Source organism: Pleurodeles waltl, chromosome 9 (assembly GCF_031143425.1).
Source record: "Pleurodeles waltl isolate 20211129_DDA chromosome 9, aPleWal1.hap1.20221129, whole genome shotgun sequence".
NCBI classification, from domain to species: Eukaryota; Metazoa; Chordata; class Amphibia; order Caudata; family Salamandridae; genus Pleurodeles; species Pleurodeles waltl.
In genome coordinates this window covers 1,105,889,785-1,105,916,621 of record NC_090448.1, presented here as the reverse complement: position 1 = coordinate 1,105,916,621, position 26,837 = coordinate 1,105,889,785, and positions in this window count along the sequence as shown.

Below are 26,837 nucleotides of genomic sequence, written 5' to 3'. Positions count from 1 at the left end.
CAACAAATACACTGAGCACCACAAAAGAGCCTTCACACGAGGTATATATAAATAAAGTTTGCATTCAACACACACATTAGGTAATACAACATGATCATCATGTAAATCTGGGCATAAATCACATTTGGAAATATCACTAGCAGTACTAGGCCCAATTGTGTTGAAACCACATTATCAGTATGTACACATGATAGAAATAATACTTTCACTCCCAGCAATCTCATGCAATGGCAAAATGTTGTCAGCACGAGACCCACCCTAGCAATTACCCCAATTCAATATCACTCCATTAGAGGGTGCACTCCGGTTCACAACAATGGCAGCAATGTGTACATACAGAGAATTGCAGCTCTCTTAAATAGCTCCATGGCCTAGGCCACACAGGTAAAACCCAATGCCAACCGTGATAGTCCCCTGACAAAGAAACAACATGCACAGCAATATGCAGTGTGGTGTAGTCACTCACCAGCAATCACTCTCACTCACTTTGCACCACTACACTGTGCGGAGGATATCAGGCAGGCTAGTATAACACACACTCGCTCCCAGCACCCTAATACTGTGCATTGCTATCCGGCAGGTTAGTGGTCACTGTGCTCACAGCTCCCCCAGGGTCCAAACCTTCCTCCTCCTCCCAACCAGTTCCTACTACCCCACCTCCCATGAGCTAGAAATGAGAGCACCCTTTCTCCGGATCCTAGGCCGTTCTCGACAGGAGGTACACTTATTCAGGATCCCAGGACAAAGATGGGGAGGGGGCAGAAACAGTCGACAAATGGAGGTTTGGCCACCATTTGGGAAGTTCACTGTGTGGGATCACTGCACTGTGCCTTCAGCGCGGGCCCTGGTCTGCCCAGCATGTGGGGGAGGTCCGCTTTAGGACACACAATGTTCACAGTGGTACCAAGTCAGGCCTGCTACGACAGGCTGGACACATATTTAAAGATGCCGTAGGGGCAGGTGCACACACACCTCAGCACATGTTTAGCACCCAAGTATGCGTGTGCACACACACTGCTCAGCGCCACTTCCTCGTATATGTAGGAAAGCGTGCCCACTTCCACATTGTATTGACAGTGGGAAAGGGCCTAGGGCCCTAAGGCCACAGTCGGGAATCAGCAAAAACCTATGGGAAGAGCTGACCCCTCCCCTTGATAGGGAACCCACGTGGGGGTTCTTCCTTACCAGGCATGGTGTACCTGCCCCACCTTCCATCTACTACCTGCCCCGTCCTTCACAGGATCTTCTAGGGGTAGGGGAGGGTCCCCTCAGGATTGGCTATGAAGTTAGTAGTGCCAACCTAAGCCCAAGCGCAACTACTTGTCCACAAGCCTGTACCGGCAGGCCCAATACACGCTACACAAGCAATTCTAGTTTGTGACACATTCAGTGCAGCACCCAACCAATAGCCTGGGCTGTTCCCATTCCGGGTATGTGGTGTTCCTTTTTACAGGGCACTTCGGGGTACAACACCTGAACTAATCACATAAGCACCTCCTCCTAGCATGTGTAGGCAGGTCAAGCTCACTTTCCCACTGCAGTGTAGTGGGAAGGTGCCCAGATTCCTAAGGCCACGCAAACAGAGCAAGCAAAAGACCGAGAGGAAAAAGCAAAAACATTCTGGAAAATCCCTTAAGAAGGGCCATCTCCAACAAGGAGCTTTACCCAAACCAAGATCATAAAGACTTTAGAAGTGGTCCCAGAAGAAAATGAAGTGGAATGGAGCAGGTAAGGAAAGAAATCTGGAAGAAGCATCTAAAAATAACAAAAGTGCCAATGCAGGAAACCGGCACTGCAGTGAAGGAGTTCAACAAAATACACAGTTGACAGGCAAAGTTGATTTAGTTTGTGCTTTTTATAAGCCATCTCTGTCATGCCAGCACAGAGACAGTGATGGAACAGGAATCACATCATTCTTTTGTGCATTCTATCACTACAGTGTGCAGGTGGATTCCATAGCTTCCAGGTTTTTGAGTAATGTCATGTGTACTTTTGGCCATAGATCTTTACTATAATGTGTGATTTAACACATTCTCGGACGAGCAGGTGACCTCCAAGAGGGTAAATATGTTGAGAATCCCTTTCAACCCTGACCGAACACCAAACGTCTGAAGGGACCACTGGTTTGATAGGGAACCATTGATGAAAGACAAATACAGGATACAGCTCATTGACAAAAGATGCAGGTTCCTAAGTGTGAATCTCCAGTTTGTGTCCTTTCAAGTGAAGCTTTTACATTTAATTTAAAAATATCAAGCCTTTGTTGATTATCTGAAGCCTGATGATAATATAAAATAAACACAGGCTTCCCTCAACTTTAACAAGAAAAATGTGAGCCTATGTTTATTTAAAAAATACCTCTAGGCTGTGAGCTACTCTGAAGGTGTCTGGGAGCTACTGGCAGCTCACAATCAACTGATTGGAGACATCTGCTTTAAGGGTTCAGCCTCTTCCATAGGACATCTGGTCACCTATAAGTTTAGGCGGGGCTGCATCCTTTGTGTTTTATCACAGCAGTAGTGTCATTTCACCTCCTAAGTGGACCCTCTGCTCACTTACTCAGTAGGACTTGGCCAAGTCTATAAAAAGGCCTTACTCCACCAGGGAGAACCCTACCTCCACAGGGAGCTATATTGTCCCCATGAGAGCCACAAAACAGCCTCATGCCCCCATTCAAAGCAATCACATCACTGTCAGGAAAGCATCGACCTAATAGAAGCAAGACTGTATTTACAGCATTAGTATTCTCTGTGTCTTGTTATCAATGCATCTGGAAGTGCAGGAAGGAGACTTTAATTCAATGTGATGATAGTTTTTATTTCCTGTGTATCCCCTGCCTATTTACATAGTACTAAAGCAGTGATCACATTTTTATGTAAGAGTGCAATATTCAAGGGCAGGGATGAAAATATGAACAGAGAGAAGACCTGAAGATAGAGAAGAGGAAAAGGCGAAAGACAAGACCGAGAACAGATTAGAGAAAATAAATGAATTACATTGGGTGTGTGAGAGTATAGCAAAGAATGAAAAGGCAGGAAGAATTATAGAGAACAGACGAGAGAATTGAGATAGGGTGGGGGGAGGGGAGTAGCACACAATACAGGATGATTGAAGAAAATGAGGAAAGATGAGCGACAGGGTGGGGTAAAAATAGAAGGATGAAGAAGAGGGAAATGAAGCTAAAAGGAGGCCCTGAGGCAAAGTAGAACACATCTCAAATCATCTGATGCCATGATGCCTTCTACACAAATAGGTAAAGGAGACGGAGAATATCTACCCTCTTCCTTAAATCACAAGCAAAAACCTGGGGGCATCAATGAACTAAATAATAAACAAAGAGCTCAGTGTGGCAGCAGGTAAAGGTGGTATGGGGTGAAGATTCATAACCGTGAGATAGCGCCAAGGGTTTGCATTGAGGGAGACGCCACGGACATTCTCTTCTTAGCTCTCCATTGGTTGTGTGTGAAGACTGCCTTCGACTTGATGGTGTGCGTTATTGGTGTCTCAGCACACATCTCTGAAGAGAATGACCCTGTTGTCATAACCAGCTTGCATCAACGAGTGTAAATTGAACTAGAGAGTTAAACTCTGGTTCATTATAGATCACTTTCCACTTCATGGCTAATCCAGCCCAGTTAAGCTCCAAAATATTTCTTCAAAGACAGCCAAAGAACTGAATTTCACGATGTCGAATATGTTCTCAAGGGCTGGATTCCTTAGCAATCAAATTCTCCTTCCTAGTATTAACGGATTGCGTCTTGGTGACAGCTTTCTGGATACCAAGCTCTGCCAATTAAGGGGATAGTCCCTTAAGAGTGTGAAGCACACTCAAGCCTTCTATCGTGACAACATTCTGATGAAGTGTTGTTGTACACACTGATACCAATGAACACTGCCAGCCAGGAGATCAACCTCTTTGGGGCAAAACTGTCAGTCCCTCATATGACAATGCTGGTTGCGTGTGCTGGAGACGTACCATCATCAGTCCCCAATATTCCAACATCTGGCTAGAATACAATTTACTTAATTTGAGCTGTAACTCCAGCATAGATGGGGTCACAATCATGCGTTTTAATCAGATTTGGAAGCCGATCCCTGGAATTGCAGGGTCCTAAAATGAGGAACTCATCACGGAGATCAGTTCTGAGGACGGAAGCCACCTAGAGGTGGCTCAGAAACGCCCAAGACACTGAACTGCTCTGGTTTGCTTTCAACAGAACTTCATTTGCTTAAGAAGGTCAACACCCTGCACTGAAGTATAGTGGACTGGACCCTCCTTTACCGACTGGACTCTAGCTGCCCCGAGTTCAGTGCCTTTTGTTATTATTAGCCCTCTGAAGTAACCAAGGGCAATGCGCAACACTGCACAACATTCTACACTGATATATTTCAAAATGTTTCAAATTCTGCAGTTCATATTTGAATTTCTTGTTTATTTTTAATTGATCTAAAGACATATCTAAAGATCCCTTTTAGTCAGACTATTCTTGCAAGCGTTGCTTCTAATATATTTAAATCTGCAGCTTGCACTTCAGTGGAGGGAATGGCTTTACATTCCCACACTGTGCTTGTTTCTCATAAAATCGAGCTCCAGACAGGACTAAAATAACAATGTTTAGGCCCCTCTGCTCAGTGTGAAGCCAGAGGCTGAAGTTTCCAGACACAAGCTTGAGATGTTAGGATTCTCCAACACACTATAAAGCCGCAATGTAAATATTGCTGCCAAAAAAGGATGGCTGCAAAGCAGGAAAAGAAAACATCAGCAACAGATTCGGCAATGCAGCAAACATTCTGGAAGGTTCTGTGATCTCTTTGGGCTTTGCCAATAACAGGTTTTAATCAAATGTGTGAGTAATACGTGCAAGCATCCACAGTCCCTCTGAGGTTTCTTTCGTCTATGACCAGGGCCAAGGGATTTATATAACAGCATCAGATCAAATTATGCGACAAGGGGGATTCAATTAAGTGGCAAGAAAACTTACATTGTTCGGTTTAATGCAGCACATTTTGTGATAGTATTAATTTATTGTTTAGTCTTTTTTAGTGGTGTTTGGATTAAGATGTCACCCCATTAGTACTGATTTAACTTACAGAACTAAGCAACAGAAAGGTGACCAGTCAACCCTTGGGATGGGCCTTTCACTGTGTGGCAACACGTGCCACTGTATTTTAGTAACTTTAAGCTAGAAACACATTTTTGTTGAAGTCTGCATGTTATGCAGGAGATGGTGGATTTTGTGACATGTGTGGCACATCCACAATTAAGTGAAAACCGTTGCAGCTGCAAAATTGTATAATCTCAGTGACCCTGTCTATAAACTCAATAGCAGCAACCAAGATAGTGAATGTTAAATTCTTTGAAAAGAACTGCTTTAATATGCAGGTTGATCATAATTGTAATCACACAGCCTAGGCTTGGTTGATTCTTGACAATAACAGGACCAGTCTGGTGATCAACTCATATCCATTTCTAGGACCCGATTGTGTTAGACCCACAAAATGAGGGTAAAACGAGGGCATAAATTGCACATTTGCTAATATACACTAGCGCAGTTTGCAACCCCTTTGGAGTTTGGCATTTAGGCACTGGGAATAAAGCTCCAGCAGTGCACAATATTCTCATTCTGATGTGCACAGGGTGCATGCACTATTTGTGCCCAAGTTCTGGGAAATCGACTGAGGTGGAGCTGCTGTTGGGAAAACCTCTCAGTGGCTGTGCATGGCTACCGAACGTCCATAGGCCAATGATTTGTTAGACAAGCAGCCATAGATTTTTAGTTAATCTACTTCAGGAAATCATGGACTTCTTTGTGGCCTGCTCGACACCTTTATCTGCTGTCAGGATATGGTAGGTGTTCTGTTCGATTAACGTGCATTATAGTCCCACACTGCACATACTAGTGGACAGAACATATGCCATGTTGTCACGGAGTATCCTGTGTGGCAAAATATTAAAGGCGTGACTGAATTTTGAAGTGCTTGTTAGGGAATTTATGTATACTACACAAGGACCGCCATAATTGCCAATGAGAACCAGAGTAAGTGTAATAAGTCAAACAAATGTCCTGTGGGACATATTCACCATTTCTACTTCTTTGAAAGTGTGCAAACTCAATTTGTAGCTTCACTTTCAAAGCAAAAGTAGAAGTGTTGGTGAATGAGTCCCCAAGGATATTTGTTTGGCTTTTTATTTTAGAGACCTTAGGATCTATTCACCATCATGTCTGCCTTAGTTGCAACAGTAGATGTGCTCGCTCAGTTAAAGGAATAAGCCTCCCAAGGCAAACTCGGACACCCCCAACTTGCATCCACAAACTGGAAGGAGTTGGATTTAGACATGTTTTCTTGAGCTTCAAGTAGCTAATGGCGGAAGGCATTAGTATAGGTTCACTTGGCAATTATACAGGATTAGTCAGGACTCTGATGAGGACAGAGACATGAACGGGTAAGAAAAGCTTACCGTAGGTGTGCTTTCCCAGGGATATTGCACAATTAGAAGGCAGATAGTAAAGGTAGTAAAAATGCACATCATCTACACCTATGGATTCAAACCCATTTGTTCCACGATGGCACTGAAGGGCAATGACATGTATGGGTCAGTGTTTGACCTGCTTGCCATGCTCATCCTCCGTCAGAACTTAGTAGATGTTCAATTTGCTGTATGATAAGTGCGTACAGTCACAGCACTGCACAGAACGGGGAATGGGGAATATGCTTTGTTCTCACAGATTACCCTGTTCACCAAACACTACCCTTTTTAATAGTTTATGATGTTCTCTTTGGGGAACTTAGCGACAATTCCCCTGCATGTCTGCCTTAGTTTCAAAGGGAGATATGCATGCTCAGTTCGAGGCATAGGACTCACAAGGCATACTCAGAAACCCCCAACTTGCATCATCCACAAACTGGAAGGAGTTGGATTTAACACAGTGAGTGTGCTAAAGGTGCATGAAAAACATGTCTTCCTGAGCCTCATGTGGCTGTCATCGGAGCCATTAGTAAATGCTCCTTAGGCATGCCCTTGGTAATGTTCACAAAGAAAGAGACAGTTACTTGACAGGTGGTAAAATGTAGTCAAACTTATTCCATCCTGTGGCATATAATGTGATGGGCCCTTGTCTGGTGGCGGTAAGTTGATGTGAGTGCAGTGATTAGTTAGATTGGGCCTAAGACCGGCAGTATGAAAGTGTTGTGTGTTGTGTGTTGTGCGTGAATGGCGTGTGAATGGACCATAAGGCGGTTGGTGCCATGAAGTAGCTTTATGGCTCACCTTGAGAAGGCTTGGTTTCAATATTCACATATTTGAAGTATTCATGCTTTGACACCATCATTTCTTAAAACCAACGAGTGTGATTGGTGGATTAACTTTAACATGCTAGTACTAGGGGCGTCCAAGGGTGCAGGACTTGTGTGGCTGTCACCAGAGTTCCTTTACACAGAATCCCCTGCAAATCACAAACTTTGCTTATAAAACACATTTTCCTTACATTTCCATGAGGGAAAGTCCTGGAATCTGCAGGCACCCACAAATTTCCCACCACCCAGCATTCCCCTAAGTCTCCAGAGAAAAACGTTGCCTCCCTTGTGTGGGTGGGCAAGTGACTGCAACAGGGAAGGGCCCAAAACGTATTGTAGAGACATCAAAATGACCTATGTTTTGTAAGACGGTCACCTGTGTCTTTGATCCTGGGCTGGTGGTCATATATGGAAACCTACGAAACAGACATTTCTGAAAAATAGATACACGGAGCAGTCCATGGAGGTGTGGGGTGTGTGGATTCCACAAAGTTTTCTTACCAGAATAGCCTGCAAAGGTGAAACGTTGATTAAAAACACTATTTTCTTTCTTTTTCTGTCACGTAAACTACAGGAATGTGCAGTGATACACAAAATTCATACCACCCAGTGTTTCCTCACTTGTCCTGATAAGAACACAACCCCACTTGTCTGCCTGTGCCTAGTGCCCGCGTCAGGAATGGATCACTTCAGTAGCCCTCATGCAAGGACTACCATTGACCCTTGTGTGATCTATTCCTGTCACAGGCACTAGGCCCAGGCACACCAGTGGGGTAGCATTTTTATCGGCACTAGTTGGGGAATGCTAGGTGGTAAGATGTTTGTGGATCCACACATATTCCTGTTGTTTACTTCACGAAATGCAAGGAAAAATAGTTTTTTTATTCAACGTTTCACTTTTGCAAGGTACCTGGGTAAAAAAAACTTTGGGGAATCTGCACAAGGCACACTTCCATGGACTCCCCATGGTGTCTTGTTTTCAGAAATGTCAGGGTTTGGTAGGTTTCCCTAAATGGTTCCAGATCCCAGGACTAATTAGTGTACTCACCTCAGTTATCGTTATCATTATTACCACGGTACGTTTTGGGCACTTCCTTGTTGCAGGCACTTGGCCTACCCACACAAGTGAGGTACCATTTTTATTGTGAGACTTGGAGAAATGCTGGGTGGAAGGAAGTTTGTTGCTCCCCTCAGATTCCAGAGATTTGCATGACTGAAATGTGAGATGAATGTGTTTTTTTAGCCACATTGTGAGATTTTCAAAAGATTCTGGGTAACAGAACCTAGTGAAAGCCCCACAAGTCACAACATTCTGGATTTTCCAAGGTGTCTAGCAGTAAAAAATGGATAGGTTTGCTAGGTTTCTCTGAGCTAGAGGCCAAAATCCACAGCTAGGCAATTTGCAAAAACAGCATCCATTTTCACTGTAAAAATGTGATGTGTCCACGATGTGTTTTGGGGCATTTCCTGTTGCGGGCTCTAGGCCTATTCACACAAGCGAGGTACCATTTTTATCGAGAGACTTGGTGAAATGCTAGGTGAAAGGAAGTTGGTGGCTTCCCTCAGATTTCAGAACTTTGCATCGGTGAAATGTGAGGAAAATGTGTTTGTTTGACACATTTTGAGGTTTGCAAAGGATTCTGGGTGACAGAACCTGGTGAGAGCCCCACAAGTCACCCCATTCTGGATTCCCATAGGTGTTTAGTTTTAAAAATATATAGGTTTGCTAGGTTTCCCTGAATGCTGGCTGAGATGGAAGCCAAAATCCTCAGCTAGGCACTATGCAAAAAACACGTCCGTTTTCATTGGAAAAATATGATGTGTCCACGTTGTGTTTTGGGATAGCTCCTGTCACGGACACTAGTCCTACCCACATAAGTGAGATACTATTTTTATCAGACGACTTGGGGGAATGCTGGGTGGAAGGAAGTTTGTGGCTCCCCTCAGATTCCAGAACTTTGTATCGCTTAAATTTGAGGACAATGTGTGTTTTTAGGTCAATTTTGAGGTTTGCAAAAGATTATGGGTGGCAGAACCTGGTGGGAGCCCCACAAGTCACCTCGTTCTGGATTCCCCTAAGTGTCTAGTTCAAAAAAATATATAGGTTTGCCAGGTTTCCCTAGGTGCCGCCTGAGCTAGAGAGGCCACAATCTACAGCTAGGCATTTTGCAAAAAACGCATCCGTTTGCATTGGAAAAATGTAATGTGTCTGTGTTGTGTTTTGGTTGTTTCCTGTCATGGCACTAGGCCTACTTACAAATGTGAGGTACCATTTTTATCGCAAGACTTGGGGGAATTCTGAGTGGAAGTAAGTTTGTGCTCCTCTCAGATTCCAGAACTTTGCATCACTGAAATATGAGGACAATGTGTTTTTAGACACATTTTGAGGTTTTCAAAGGATTCTGGGTGACAGAACCTGGTGAGAGCCCCACAATTCCCCCCATTCTGGATTTCCTTGGGTATCTAGTTTTCAAATATGTATAGGTTTGCTAGGTTTCCCAAGTCACCGGCTGAGCTAGAGGCCAAACTCCACAGCTAGGCACTTTACCGAAAACAAGTCAGTTTTCAGTGGAAAAATGGAATGTGTCCACGTTTCGTTTTGGGGCGTTTCCAGTGGCGGCACTAGACCTACCCACACAAGTCAGGTACTATTTTTATCAAGAGAATTAGAGGAACACAGAATAGAAGAACAAGTGTTATTGCCAGTTGTCTTTCTCTACATTTGTGCCTTCCAAATGTAAGACAGTGTGTAAGAAAGAAGTCATTTTGAGAAATGCCCTGTAATTCATATGCTAGTATCAGTACCCCTGAATTCAGAGATGTGCAAATAACTACAGCTCATAAACTCCACATCTTGTGCTCATTTCGGAAATACATATGTTTCCTAGATACCCATTTTTCACTCTTTATGTTTTACCAAATGAATTGCTGTATACCCGGTATAAAATGAAAACCCATTGCAAGGTGCACCTCATTTATTGGCTCTGGGTACCTTGGATTCTTGATGAGCCTACAAGCCCTATATATCTTACAAACAGAAGGGTCCAGCAGACATAACAGTATATTGTTTTCAAGAATTTGCCATAGTTGGAAAAAGTCACTGAAGAAAACAGACAGAGATAGCTATTTTTTACAACTTAATTTCAATATTTATTTTATTTAAACTGTTACTTTCTATAGGAAAACCTTGAAGGATCTACACAGATGACCCCTGGCTGAATTCAGAATGTTATCTACTTTTCAGAAATATGTAGCTGTCCAGGATCCACCATTGTTTTCACATTCATATCTGTCACAAACTGGAAGGAGGCTGAAAGCACAAAACAGTGTAAAAATGAGGTATGTCCCAGTAAAATACCAAAACTGTGTTGAAAAATTTCTGATTCAAGTCTGCCTGTTCCTGAAAGCTGGGAAGATGGCGATGTTAGCACCACAAACCCTCCGTTGATTCCATTTGCAGGGAAAAAACAGATGCTTTCTTCTGCAGCACTTTTTCCCATTTCCCCCCCCCAAAAAAACATATTTTAGCTGTATTTTGGATATTTTTTCAGTCTCCTCCAGGGGAACCCACAAACTCTGGGTACCTTTAGAATCCCCAAGATGTTGGAAAAAAGGATGCAAATTTGGTGTGACAAGCTTATGTGGACAAAAAAGTTATGGGGGCCTAAGCACGAACTATCCCGAATAGCCAAAAAAACGCTCAACACTGGTTGGGGGGCGGGGGGGAGGCCTAGCAGCTGAAGGGTTAACTTGTTCAAAATATTGGAAAACAACATTGTTTCTTCATTATGTATAATTTCTGAAATGATGCTTTAACACATAATCAGGTAGTACACCCGAATCCTTCCCACTGCAATCCGCCCCACTACAATCCACCCCAATCTACCTCACATAACCCCACACCATTCCACTCCAAACTACTCACCCCAATCCAATCCAGTTCAGCCCACCCCACACCATTAATCCCAGCCCCCAATCTAATCTGCCCCACTGCAATTCGCCTAACTCCAATAAAAACAATTTGCACCAATCCATTACAATTTTCCCTACTCCAACCCAAAACAATCTGCTTCACTCAAAACCAAAACAATACGCCCCACTCCAAACCAAAACAATATGCTATACTCCCAACTACCCCACTCTAATCTGCTCCGCTCCAATCCAAAACAATCTGCCTCAATCCCAAATAATCTGCCCCACTGCAATCTGCTGCGCTAGAAACCAAAACAATCTGCCACACTCAAATCTGCCCCACTGCAATCCAAAACGATCTGCCCCATCCGATCCAAAACAATCTGCCCCGCTCCAGTCCACCTTACTCCAATCTGCCCCACTTTAATCCCAAAAAATCTTTCCCACTCTAATCCATCCCAATCCCAGTTGCCCCACTTCAATCCAAAACAATCTTTCCCACTCCAATCTACTCCACTCCAGGCTGCCCCACTCACTCCAATCCAAAACAATACGCTCCAATCCAATCCACCTCACCCCAATCCAATCCAATCCACCCCAGTCCATCCCAATTCACCCCAGTCCAATCCACACCACTCCCATCCAATCCACACCACTTCCATCCAATCCACCCCACACCAACCCAAATACAATCCAACCCACTCCAGTTCAAAACAATCTCCCCCACTCCAATCCAATCCACCTCACCCAAATCCAATCAACCCTACTCCATCCTAATTTACCCCATTCCAGTCCTCCACAATCCAGTCCACCCACACAAATCGAATCCACCCCATTCCAATCCAGCCTAGTCCAATCTACCCCACACCGATCCAATACACCTCACCATCAGTCCAATACACCCCACTCCAATCCACTCCAGTCCAAAGAACCCCACTCCTGTCCAATCCACCACACTCCAGTCCCATCCACTCTAATCCAACCCACCCCAATCCATCACAACCCATCCCACCACTCCAATCCACATCACTTGAACACAATCAACCCCACTCCAATACAATCCACTTTAATCAACCCCACTCCAGTCCAATCCAGTTCACATTAATCCAACCCACTGCAGTCCAATCCACCCACTCCAAACTATTTTATTCTCCCCACTTCAATCCAGTACAACCCACACCAATCCAATCCACCCCACACCAATTCATTCCACCTCAATCAAATCCAATCCACCCCACTCCGAACCACCCCACTCCAGTCCAATCCTACCAACTCCACTCCAATCCACCCCACCCCAATCCAGTCCATCCCACCCACGCCTATCCATTCCACCTCAATCTAATCCATCACAATCAGTCCAACCCACCCCATTCAATCCAATCCACTTCAACCCACCCCAATCTGATACCCCAATTCTGTCCACCCCACTCCAATTCACCCCACTCCAATCAACCTCACCTCAATGCAATCCACCCCAGTTCAATCCACCCCACTCCAATCCAATACACCCTACCCCACCCCACTCCAATCCCACCCACACACCCAATCCAATCCACCCCACCCCATCACTCCAATCCAAATCACCCATCCTAATTCAATTGCATCCACCTCACTCAAATCCACCCCAGGTCCATCCACCTCACCCCATTTCATCCCACCCCAGTCCAATCCACCCCACTCCACTCCACTCAATCCACCCCACTCTACCCAATCCAATCCACCCCACTCTACTCCAGTCCATTCCACCCCACTAACTCAATCCACTCTAATTCACTCCACCCTATTCCACCCCACTTCACGACATTCCCTGCCACTAAACTCAATTCCCCTCTGCTCATCTCTACAACATTCTTCTCCTCCTAATCCATTCTATGGCATTCCAACGAATCCACTCTACAACACTCTACTCTCCCACTCCACTCTGACACTCCATGCCACTAACTTTTAGCCATGCATATCAGCAGCCGCAATGGTGTACAACATGGCAACACACATTGCCAAAGCCAATAGCTCTTATACAGGAGACACCCATTGGCTCTGCCAAAGCTTGTTCTGCTTTGGGCATTTTTGCTCCAGTTAAGAGACTCTGTGGAGCTCTTACAATCCTGTGACTTTATGAACCTGTTTTTTGTATCTGTGCTGGCTCTACAATTTCTAGGTCAAGCCTACCAAACTGCGGAAGGTGTCTGTTTCAAAGGAACTATTGTAGGCTTACCATGAACTTGCGCAGGCTTGCAGCCCGCTCATTGCTTACTACTGGTTGACTTTATCACCACTCTAATTTGCTTGCTTCTCATTTGATGGTTTTGATTTTATTGACTTGTCCATATTGTGTTCGTCCTTCACCTGGAGCACAGATTCTTTACCATCTCCCTGATTGTCTGTCTTCTATCCTTCAACTCTTCACTTTTAGGGAACTACTTTTTTCTTTTTGTTTAAGCACTGCATGAGTGCAAGTATTTTCCAGCCCTTTTGTGCTTGTCTCTCATGTCTAATGCCTTACCCCATCTCTATCCTGGTATCTTCCTTGTGTTTTGCAAGCTCTCTTGCGTTTCTCTCCCACCAAACTCTCTACCTCCCCCACTTACCATGTTCTTTTTTCGTTTGTGTACTTTTCCCTGACCCCATATTGTTCTCTCTCATATGCTGCTTTCCCCTGTCTATCCCAAATTGCCTCCCCCATCTGCTCCATCTACAAAAAGACTCGGCCACATCACCAGACCTTCTTTTAACTTTTTTAACACGCTGCACAGCATCGTCAAGAGGCATTGTCAGAGCAAGTAGATCCCAAAGGCAGACCTTTTGGCTTTGTGATTGCTTTTTGTAACTCAAGCTTCCTGTGATAAGTGGAGGAAGGCCTGCCTACTGCTGGGGAATGATACAAAGAATTGGAGGAATCAGTAAAAACTGGAAAGATATCAGTTGGAGGCGTGCAATGAAAACATGCTGTATGAGTGAAAGTGGTGCAGACGGGTCAAATTTGTAAGATGTAGGTTGCAGTAGGAGCTCCATGAGGCAACAAACAACAGAATTACCTAGCCAAAGTTCCCTGGGGGTTTAACTTCTGGTGCAGGTTGATGGTTCTCTATGCTTGTATTGCATGTCCTCATAAAATTTGATTGGCGAAACTGAGACTTGGATCTAGTGACTGAGGACGTGAATGCGACTAGGAAATCAAACTTTGTAGTAGAGTGATTTTAAACTCAGTATTACAACCATTTAGGAATCTATTCTTATTTTCTCTATGTTGTAGTAACATTTTATTATCTCTTCAGTACTGTTTGTATACAATTTGAAAGTTTACATATTGTTGCACTTCAGCTAATTTTTAATGTTGCACTTTGACACTGAGCCTTTTTTCCTGCACTCTGGTCCTCATTTCAGGAACGAAAATGCTGCAAAATGAGACTCATTTTAATAGAGATTCTGATACTGACAAATGCATAAATACTGGGCCTGACCTAAGGAATTTTAACATCCCTATTTGTATCATTGCAAAGTGAGGTGCCTTCAAAGCTTGATACTGCAGTTGATGAGGTTTAGAGAGTCGCAGGGCCAGATTTATCAAGGTTTTGCATCACACCTGAGCCACATAAGGAGGCACAATGGCGACACAAACCAAAGTGAGATTTATGAAGCCACGCAAGGCCACCTTGCGTGGCCATGCATGGCTTGATAAATCTGGAGTAACACATGGCAGTGTAAATTGTTGCTTTGTTACTTTGCCCCAGGGAGGTGTTCCAGGGTGGACTGTGGGTATTTCCAAGTATCCACCTATGGATTGTGGCGCATTCCCAGAGTTATCATTAGTGGTAGACCTTGGAATAGATATAATGCTACACCTCTCCAGGTGAGGCATAATGAAGAGAAATATCTTTATTTCTCCACATTATTTCCTCTTTCTACATGTGCTGCACAATGCAGCACACGTAGAAAGAGGAAAATGCCTCTGGGGATTGTTTTTCTGCAGGAAGGTGTCCACTAAATGCTAAAAAGCATTGACAAAACCAAATGCACCTGGCTTGCATTTTGACAGTTCTACAAAGAGTGACCAGGGGTGAGCTACCTTTGGGAAGACATAGCTAGTGAGTACAGCTGGTGAGACTGTGACCCTCGAATGTGAAGCTAATACTGCTGTACTGCTGCTGACTTATCTGCAGTGTGGGTGTGCAGAAAGTAACTACTTCACCATATCACCAAAATCAATGTAAAGTCATTGGCACAGTATAACCATCCACAAAATGCCACTGCCCTGTATTGATCGCATCAGGGCTTGCAACATCTAACTAAAGCCGTCAGTAGCCAGATCGTAAAAATGAAATACAATAGGTAAATGGTGTATGTACAAATTGCACCCTTAGCCGTCTAACAAGCACTTGCGTGGGAACATGAAGTCACATGTACAGTCATATATAATAGGTTTTTTGAAATCCAAAGCATTTTAGTTTGTGTAATTATGCAAATTGTCACCAAAATTCAGAGAAATTATGCAAAACCTTAATTCAGCTCTATATTTTAGTACAACTGAATCCGCACATCTATTTTGGACAAGAGGGTGCAAATTGCGCTAAAAATATAGTGCAAGAAACCCACGTGCTACAAACAACAGCTGCTTGCTTTCTGGTCGTCAAGCTTGTTCTGGGTGTTCCTGCGCTAAAACTTTGCCGCAAACCAGTATAATTATGCCATGTGGTATAGTTTTGTGATTTGGAATTATCACCTAACAAGTGCAACACAAAATTTGCAAAATGACAGATTTACCATTGTGTAACCGAAATTTCAACCAGGCCTAATGTAGAACCCACCTGGAAACAAACTGTGGACAGTAATCTTTTGAAGCGTATGAACTGGAGTGAATATTGATATACAAGTGATAGGGACATTCACTCTCGCACTTGTGCTGACTGTGAACAAGGATTCTAGCAATATCATAGTCACCCAGACAATCAATTACCTAATGACATGGATCCACAGCCTTCACTAATGGGCAGATGACTTGCATCATCATTATATAAATTATGGGAAATTCACAGAGATCCATTATATGGATTCAAGGGTTCCCCCAGGCAGCTTGTACTTCATAATGCAGGTCAATCAAACAATCAATCAGTTTTTATAAAGCATAACTACTCACCCGTGAGGGTCTCAAGGCACTGCTGTTGGGTCTGGGCCTCATATGAAGAGCCATGTCCTGAGGTTCTTCCTGAAGATGGTGAGTGATGGTCTTAGGTTCATCTTCGATATAGGATTGAGAGTCGTAGTTCACACGTAGTCATTGTGTGGACCCGACTCTGATCATCACATGCCATAAATTATAATATTTAATATACTCTTCAAATGTGTGTAAGAATGTAGGACATCTCAGTGAATTAGGCTGCTGGTGCCAGTGCTTAATTTGTAAATAAAAATGTGCCGCTGCTCAAAGCCCTCCTATTAAAAATGCGGCTGCTGCAATTAAATGTGTGAACAGGGAATACTGAGGCAGTGTAATCCTGAAGCCATCTCGGGCCTCTTCAATTCATATAAAGCCACTCCCTGCCCCTTCTGCTCACTATTGCAGCTTCTGCTTTCTCCCTTTGTGACGCTTTTTCGTTTTTCCCTTCATCTGTCTTTCCCGTATGTGCCTTTTGCTCGCAGCAAATGCTTAAGGCCGGAGACTAAGCCCCGGCCCTCAAAAGTAAGTGCTGGTGCTCAGCACCGGAAACAACAAGCACAAATTAAGCACTGGCTGGTGCTGAGATCCGTCTATTGTTTTCAAACGACAAAACTAAATCCCACCAGTGACACTGACAAAATAAACACCAAGATGTTGAGTGCTAACATGACCTCTAATTTCTCTAATTTACTGCATCAGAAAACAGCAAATTCTGCAGCAGAAAACGCTGCACAATATTTTTTTTTAATGACCTTATGTTTATTTCAGTGCACATTCGGCTGCGTTTGGGGGCATGCCCCATCTCAAACCATCGCGAAAATACTAACTTCAGAAATGTAGAAATAAGTTCTTTTTTTACAGTTCAAGAATAAACATTCTTTAGATGTGCCTTGCAGGTAGGCGTATTTGTGGTCTGACCCATCCCGTTTCAGTTTTCACTTTCAGTTCTCAACCACATAAAACATGTTTGTACAAACCAGCCTTCAAGAGCAAATGTGATGATAATGTGGGGAACCTGCTGAACTCGCATCAATACAATTGGTCTCCCATCGTAGATGTCATCAATGTGCACAGCAGCTCCCAGAATAGATTCTCATTAAATAGAGAAGTTAATTTAATGGGAATTTTTCAACTCTTATTACAGTCTGTGTCGTCATAGACCGGTAGTTCAGCCAAGGACTGTGACACATCATGCACCTCCAGCAGGGTCTAGTGATTAAGTGGACTAATGCGTCTGCTACAGGGATCTGTGTTTGGCCCTATGGCCACCGGTTTGAATCCTGGAATATCTACTCAGCCGTTCATCCTTATGAGGTTGATAAAATAAGTACCATTCATTGGGGAAGTAGGAACATCCGTAGCTGTCAGTATTTCAGTATTGCGAAGAGGCCACAGGGGATACCGGCGCTCTAGAAATATGCCTGCGATGCTATGTTTGCATGGTCATCATCTATGCAAGAATAGAAATTTACACCAATTCAAAATGGTCACCACTAAAACTGCTATCATGAATTAAAATTTTGTGATTGTTCCTCTAAAATGGCCAATGCACAGGCTTCCCTACTGTTGCTGGCATAAAAGACTTCGTATGTGCTCCGTAATCGCAACTCCCAGAAGGCAGCCATTGCATGGCATAACAGTCAACAACTGGAGGTTTCAAAAGTTTTGATTGGACTGTGAAAAAATACATATACTATGATTATACGAAGCAAATGCTTTAAAAATGTTCCAGAACTCTCCATCAGTTGTCATCAACACAACGACTGAGATTTAACAATAGCCTTTTGATGGGATAGTGGTCGCAATCAAATAACTTGTGGTAGGGCCGATCTTTAGCAGTAGGACTTGTATTACATACAGCCCTCTTCTGGTCCTAGGTGGACACATCCTTATGTAAACAAAAGTGTACTGTGAGGGCAACATGATGCTTGGGTATCACCTTCGCTACAATCCTAAACTGTTAGCGTAGGAGATGAGAATGTGTTCTCAAGGGAACAAGGAGGTAACTGTTTAGGCATACAAAGACACTTTCGTTATCAGTTTGGGCTTCGTAGGGCTTAGAAACCCCTGCTTCGCCAACTTTAAACTACAATGCACCATAGCCTCATCATGTCCAGGGCCCGACTGACCATTCTGCCATGTGGGCATCTACCCTGGGGCCAAAAGCGCACAGAGATGTTCTCAGAGCAGGAGGAGATATAATGACTCGACCATGGTTACATTCTGGAGGTGGCTGCCAGCATTGTGAGGTTGAGTTGAATATTTTCCCAGGGCTTGTTTTGGTTTCCGGTCCGCCCCAGCTCTCAACACCCCCCCCATATGTACAATGTTTCCATGCACCATTTTCAGCACATGTAAACCTGCACATCGTCTATGCTTACTAAACCCACACAACCACATTGACATCCCACTCACCACCTCACACAGGAAACTCATTGATTGTACTTTGCAGTTCATGCTGATCTGTTCTTGTTCATGATAACCATGGAAGCAGCAGGGACAACCTTGATGCCATCTACCTTAGAGAGCCCTAGTTCAGGCCAGTAACCATACACATCCAAAATGTTCTGGCCCAACAAGACTATTGTCTTCAGTTAACCAAACGGATGAACCAATAAGGAAAGGGAATGGCAGTTTTCTTCAATCTTCATGATGTCCACCTTCTGCAGGTACACATTGTTTGTCCTCTCGTCTCCCAGTTTTCACTATTGGCCACATATACCATCTCTCTGCATCTCATGCCCATCCCATGTCCAAGACCAGCCTAACCTGCTGCACCAGCCTAACCTCCCAATCACCACAACACATGCATTAATCTAAGCTGACATACCCTTTGCTCTGCTTCACCCCTTTTCTACTCACTGAAGTCTGTAAAAGACACCCTAAAACAGCATGATCCAAAATGCCACATCTGAACCCAAAAGTGACATCAAGATCCAGGACATGGCTTCAACATGACCACTCAGATGACAGCAGATGCACACACCTCAGTTATTTTTCAATCCATAAAGATCACTCTACCCAGTGCACGGACCAGCCAAGAACTAGGTGACAGCAAGTAATCAACAGACTAAAGAGGAAAGATACCTGTGAACACAGCAACAAAAAGCCTTGAATGCTTTAAAGGTCCCTTCTAGCACAGACAGGTAGGGCATCACAAAGGGTGAGGCTGCTTAAGACAAACCACCATCTGCAAGGCCTCCAATAGAAGCATGGCATTCGTAAAGGTGGTCAAGTGCGGTATAAACCCAGTTTCAGATTTTTACTTTGGTATAGACCGATTGGTTTCTGCAGTGATGCCAACTAAAGAATCCAAACACTATCCTATGCAGTACTGTGCAATTTTAGAAAGTTCTGAGTGTAAGGTGATTTTAGTAGAAAAAGGTGAACTGTCCAAAGTTGTGTCCTGCAAAAGGCTCTCCTTAATGAGTGCCGAAACATGTACATAGCTTCTTTGTGCTGGCTAGAACAAATCTACTAGAGTATATAAAAAGGACCTGATTTTTTAACCATTACACCCTTGTCCATCTCTCGACCCTATTACACAGAATATAGATCCTCATCCCTTTGGCCCCTCTCCTTCTCAATTTATTTTCATCCACCTTTTGGTAGTTTTTGATTAGATTTGATCTTTTAGAGCTGTAAAATTATACTTTATGACAGTCTGCGGCCACTTTTTTTAACCTCGTTCGTCTAAACCACTATGACTTAATGTTTTATTTTATTAATACAGTTCACACCATGAACTCAATTATACAACTAAAAAATGTGACGATTGAAATACACATTTCTACTCAATCCGTCACCCTTTTATTTCTTGAAGTGTAGCCTTGGCCTTCTGTTATTTTTTATGCTTTACATGTTTGCGCAGGTGGCTGCTTCACATGTTCTGTTTTTTTAATTGAATATTATTCAAAGGATATTGAAATAAACTTTCTTGCAAATATGTGTTTCCCAAGAAAGCCAAGCTTATTTCAACCCCATAAGAAACAGCAACTCGATCTTATCTGCCCCTGTTCTCGCAGTTCTCTGTACAAATGTGCCCCTTTCACTTCACATGTGCGCCTATTTTCCTTCATGTGTGCACTTATAGGCCTTTCACCTCCACGCTGAAAACATCTGCCATTTATAGAACATTGCACATAAAAGACATTAGAAGGACACTTGATGACAATTAAGTCAGATAAGCATGCGAAATAGGAAATTATTATAAGATTGGGGCCAGATGTACCAACCATTTTACAGGTCACAAACGGCCCATTGGGCCATTTGCGGCGGTAAAATGCTTTTTGCCATGTACAAGAGGCAAAATGCGACTCTGTAACTTGTTACCAAATCGCATTTTGCTTTTGTGATTTGGTATTAGGAAGGGGTGTGTCTAGGGCGTCCCTTTGTAATACCCAATAGCACTGGCATGTATGAATGCTTTGCGACCGGAATGTGGTTGCAAAACAATCATATTTTACCGACTCCGTAGAGGAGGCGTTAACACACTAGCAAACAGGAAGGGGTCCTAAGGACCCCTTTCCCTTTGTGAATGCGGGTGAAAACATTTTAAAGAGCAGGCCGTGGCCCCACGGACCCCTGCTTACTCTTAAAAAATGAAAAGAAATTAAAAGGAAAACGGGCTGCATTACAAAAAAACTGCTTCATTTAACCCCTTCGCTGCCAGGCCTTTTCCCCCTCAGGTGCCAGGCCTTTTTTTGGCTATTTGGGGCAGTTAGCGCTTAGGCCCTCATAACTTTTTGTCCACATAAGCTACCCATGCCAAATTTGTGTTCTTTTTTTCCAACATCCTAGGGATTCTAGAGGTAGCCAGACTTTGTGGGTCCCCCGAAGGAGAGCAAGAAATAAGCCAAAATACAGCAAAAATTAGTTTTTTCAAAAGAAATTGAAAAAAGGTCTGTAGAAGGCAGCTTGTTTTTTTTTCCCCTAAAAATGCATCAACAAAGGGTTGTGTGGCTAAAATCACCAGCTTCCCAGCTTTCTGAAACAGGCAGACTTGAATCAGAAAACCCAATTTTTCACACAAATTTGGCATTTTACTGGAACATACCCCATTTTAACTTTTTTTTGTGCTTTCAGCCTCCTTCCAGTTTGTGACAGAAATGGGTGTGAAACCAATGCTGGATCCCAGACAGCTAAACATTTCTGAAAAGTAGACAAATTCTGAATTCAGCAAGGGGTCATTTGTGTAGATCCTACAAGGGTTTTGTACAGAAAATAAGAGCTGAAATAAAAGAATATTGAAATTGAGGTGAAAAAAACCACCCATTTTTCTCTATGTTTTACTCTGTAACTTTTTCCTGCGATGTCAGATCTTTGAAAGCAATATACCGTTACGTCTGCTGGACTCTTCTGTTTGGGGGGATATATAGGGCTTGTAGGTTCACCCTAGGTACCCAGAGCCAATAAATGAGCTGCACCTTGCAATGGGTTTTCATTCTATACCGGGTATACAGCAATTAATTTGATTAAATATAAAGGGTGAAAAATAGGTATAAAGAAAACCGTGGTATTTCCAAAATAGGCACAAGATAAGGTGTTGAGAAGCAGTGGTTATTTGCACATCTCTGAATTCCGGGGTGCCCATACTAGCATGTGTATTACAGGGCATTTCTCAAATAGATGTATTTTTTACACACTGTCTTACATTTGGAAGGAAAAAATGTAGAAAAAGACAAGGGACAGTAACACTTGTTTTGCTATTCTGTATTCCCCCAAGTCTCCTGATAAAAATGGTACCTCACTTGTGTGGGTGAGCCTAGTGCTCACAACAGGAAATGCCCCAGAACACTATCTGGACACATCAAAATTATCAAATTCAAAACAACCTGTTTTTGCGGGGGAAGGGGTGTCACCTGTGTGTTTGGTCCTGGGCTCAGCAGCCATCTAGGGAAACATACCAAACCCAGACATTTCTGAAAACTAGACACCCAAGGGAGTCCAGGGAGGTGTGACTTGCGTGGATCCCCCAATGTTTTCTTACCCAGAATCCTTAGCAAACCTCACATTTAGCTAAAAAAAAAAACTCATTTTTCCCACAATTCTGTGTGGGATCACTGCACCAGGACAAATTTCTTACCACCCAACATTCCCCTCCGTCTCCCGGTAAAAATTATTCCTTACTTGTGTATGTGGGCCAAGTGCCTGTGGCAGGGAAGAGCCAAAACGTGTCGAAATTGAGGGGGAACCAAAGCAGGTCCAAAAGGGCAGTTTGAAAAAAAACATTTTTAGGCTGACAAGTGCAGCAGAATTTTTATTGGTATAGATGAGACAATGCTAGGTGGTAGGAATTTTGTGGATGCCTACAGATTCCGGAAGGTTCCATCACAAAAATGTGGGAAAAATGTGTGATTTCCAGCAAAGTTGGAGGTTGGCAGGGCATTGTGGGTAAGAAAATGGTGCGGGATGCATGTGAAGCACACCACCCTGGACTCACCCAGATATTTAGTTTTCAGATGTGTCTAGGTCTTGTGGATTTTTCTACATGGCAGCGTACCAAAGTCCAAAAAGTGCAGCCCTCACCATTCCAAGTGGGACGATTTTGAGAGTTAGCCAAGCTCTCATGGCCCAAATGTAAAACCAAAACCCAAAATAATCAAATGTCCTCTTGCTTGCTGTGGGGTAAGATGTTTTAGTGTGCGGGGGAGAGCTGAAAGACTGTTACCCCCTTCAGTTGGGGTGGTAGCCACCAACCCACAATTCTTTTTTAAATTTCCTGGCATCTAGTAGATTTTCACCCCCCCCCCCCAGGGTGTGGATCGGGGGTAATTGCCCCATCTGCCCACTGGTGGGCAGACCAACTTTGGCCCCATTTATTTGGGGGGTATGGCCATACCCCCACCCTCTTATTTTGAAAATAAATCTTCCCTGGTCTCTGGTGGGCTTTCTGCCCCCCATAGGGGCAGATGGACCTTCCGAAAAATAGGCTGATCTGCCCCCAAGAGGGGCAGATATGGACAACAGTAATGTGCCCCCATGGGGAGCAACCCTTGCCCAAGGAGCTGCCCCCCCAAACAAAATACACACATACATGCACACCAATCCCTGGTGCCTAAGTGGTTTCTGACCCCCTTGGGGGCAGATCGGCCTAATAAAAATAGGCCGTTCTGCCCCCAAGGCGGGCAGAAATGGCCTAAAATAAATTTTCCCTCCAGGGGAACGAACCTTGCCTGAGGGGTCGCTCCCCTTGCGTGAAATTGACGCAAAAAAATAAAAATCCCTATTGTCTAGTGGTTTCTGCCCCCTTGGGGGCAGATCGGCCTAACAAAAATAGGCCAATCTGCCCCCAAGGGGGGCAGAAATGGCCTAAATACTATTTACCCCCAGGGGAGCGACTCTTTCCTAAGGGGTCGCTCCAAATATATAAAAAGCAAAAGTAAACAAACAAAAATATATCCCTGATGTTAGGGGTCTCTGCCCCCCCGAGGGCAGATCGGCCTAATTATAATAGGCCGATCTGCCCCGATAGGGGGCAGAAAAGGCCTAAAAATATTTCCCCCCTGGGGAACGGCCTTTGCCCAAGGGGCCGCTCCCTTCACTTACTAATATAAAAATTTTTACAAAATCCTGGTGTCTAGTGGTTTCTGCCTCCCTTGGGGGCAGAAAGGCCTAATAAAAATAGGCTGATCTGCCCCCAAGGGTGGCAGAAATGGCCTAAAAGTAATTTTGCCCCCCGGGGAGTGACTGTTGCCTAAGGGGTCGCTCACTCTCATATAAAAAACAAAAATAAAGGGAAAAAAATGTATCACTGGTGTCTGGGGTGTTTCTGCCCCGCCGGGGGGGGGGGGCAGAAATGGCCTAAAAATAATTTGGCCTCCTGGGGAGCGGCCCTTGCCTAAGGGGCCGCTCCCTTTATGTCAATTGCTAGAAAAAAAATCCCTGGTGTCTAGGGGGCATTTCTGCTCGGGCAGCAGAAATGCTGAGAGAGACAAAAAAAGGAGAGGATAGGCCTTTCCTTTCCTTTCATGCCTTTCTCGGCCCCTCCAGTGATCGGAAGAGAAATGCAAAAGCATTTCTCTTCCAATACACGGGCAGGTCTCTGATGAGGTCATCAGAAGCCACGGGGGAGGGGTGGGGGTGGAAGGGGAAGCAATTCGCCTTCCATCCCTGCAGTGGGGCGCTGAAGCAAGACTCGTGGGGGGAGCGCTAACGCTTCCCCCATGAGCCGGTACCAGGACGTAACGGTTACGTCCTTGGCGCCTCAGTGCCGCAGCCAAGAACGTAACCTTTACATCCTTGTCTGTCAAGAGGTTAAAAAGCAGTCACAGACATGGTGGTCTGCTGACCCAGGCAGGCCACCATTCCTGTGAGTGCTGGCCAATCCAAATGGGTTGCAAATTGCGACCTGCCTCATGAATGTTGATGAGGCCGGTCCCTTGCAACCCATTTCGGAATCAAGATGTTAAACACAATGTAGTACATCACAGTACGCGATTTCCTTATTGCGAATCACAAAATAATTTGCAATTAGGAAATCTCAAACTGGATTTTTCGTACATCTGGCCCCAAGTCTTTTAAATACCGTTACAAACCTCATCTAGAACTCTAACTAGATGGGGTGTTTTTTAAACAATGGTTGTTTCCTCATTTTAGAAAATAGAGCCTTGAAGTGGATCCACAAGAAGAGGTGGTGGTCCAAAAACAAAGAATGTGAGGTGCAGGCCTTTTCTACAAATGCAATAAACTCACATACAATTTAAAGCCTCCTTTATGTCTACATGGCATTCAGCCTTTCCCATTTCACTCCTCAGAGGGTGAAAATGGTAAAAAGCCTTGAAATCAGCTCTCAGCTCTAGTCCTTCACTGGTGCACTCTCTCCTCCTTTCGCTCCTCCTTCCTCGCCCCTCTTCCCCCTCCCGTGGCTCAGCCCGCCCCTCCCTTCACATACTGCTGGCTGAGCTAGCAGCAGAAAAATGAAACAATAGTGAACTATTGTTTTATTTTTATGCTGCTGGTTCAGCCGGGGGGGTGAGGGGGTTAGGACGGATGACGCTCCTTCACCATTGCTAAGGAGCCACCTCTGCGCTGTTGGTCTGTTGCATTTAGCTTTCTACAACTAGTGAATGTGCTTTGCAAGGTATCTGGTCAAAAGGATTAAGGAAGCAGCATGACAGCCACCACCTAAGCACAGTTGGTTCCCTCTGTGACAACTCCTAGGTCACCATCCTCTAATTCTTCAAAACTGGGTACAGTGATTCAATTACAGAGAGGTACCAGTTCAATAATGTAATTTTTGGGTAAAGTAAGACAAGATGTCGCTTTTAAATTGGTGTATCAGACAATGGTGATTTTCTACACCAGTGGTTTGTAACCTTTCGACTTCGGTGGACCTCCACTTAATCATTGCTGGAACCCGGGGACCCCCAGTGAATCAATATTGGAATCCTGGGACCCCTACTGAGTCTTTACTGGAAGCTGGGAAGCCCGGCTAAGCATTTTAGGAAGTGGGCCCCCCTCGTGGAGCCACTGATGGCCCTTGGGTCTGCCACCCCCCAGGACCTGCTCCTGCTATGCCAACCCCCCTGACATAGCTGTTTGCTGTGGCTTGGCTTCGGTTTTAGTTACTTGAAAGACCTCTAACTATAACTGCTGAATTTCTATGGTTTTGTATGAGTAAATTCATAACCTAACTACAACGTCCCTGTAACCTTTGTTTTTTTTCAGTGAAATATATATATATATATATATATATATATATATATACATACAATTTTTCAAAAACACCAATAAAGCCATTCACTCAAGGCAGTGAGGACTGCAAAAGTTGTATTATATGCGCTATATATATACACACCCACATATGCATGTGTGCTGTATGTATGAATGAATTCCAAGACATGGAGGCTCCGATTATAATTTTTCAAAATGCCCTCAAAACATTCAAGACCTCCAGTCCTGCCTGCTGCATCACCCATTTAACCCATCTCGCCAGAGAGGCAGAAGTTACTGCTGGATGAGTAGGTTTTAGAGCAATCAACAATTGTCTTATTCCTTTGTCAAAGGCTTCAACATAATAAACTCTCTAGATGCCAGGCAAAGAAGCATGACTAGTTTTCCCTATAATTCTTTAAAAATTAAAATATAATTGTCGACACAAGATAAAAACAATACAAACACCTTGTTTACACTCCACAGACGATCATAGAGTGGGTGAGGAGGAACCTAATTCTTTACACCTTTGAATAACATACACACTAAATGGCATTCCCCACTTGTGCACCCTCTACATATCTATGGCCACAGAGATGGCAGACCTACAGAAGTACACTGTCCTAAATGGCTTCCCTTGTTGAACTAGTCTGATAGGAAATTCAGAATGTGTACTGCAGGTGCTGAGGTGCATCGTAATTCCCCTTTCATACATTAGCCACACCATCTAGCTCAAGCCGACTTGTAACTCTTGAGCAAACACTGAGCCCTGGACTCCTTAATGAGTTGCTCAACTTGCTCCAAAGTCCTCTAATGCTTC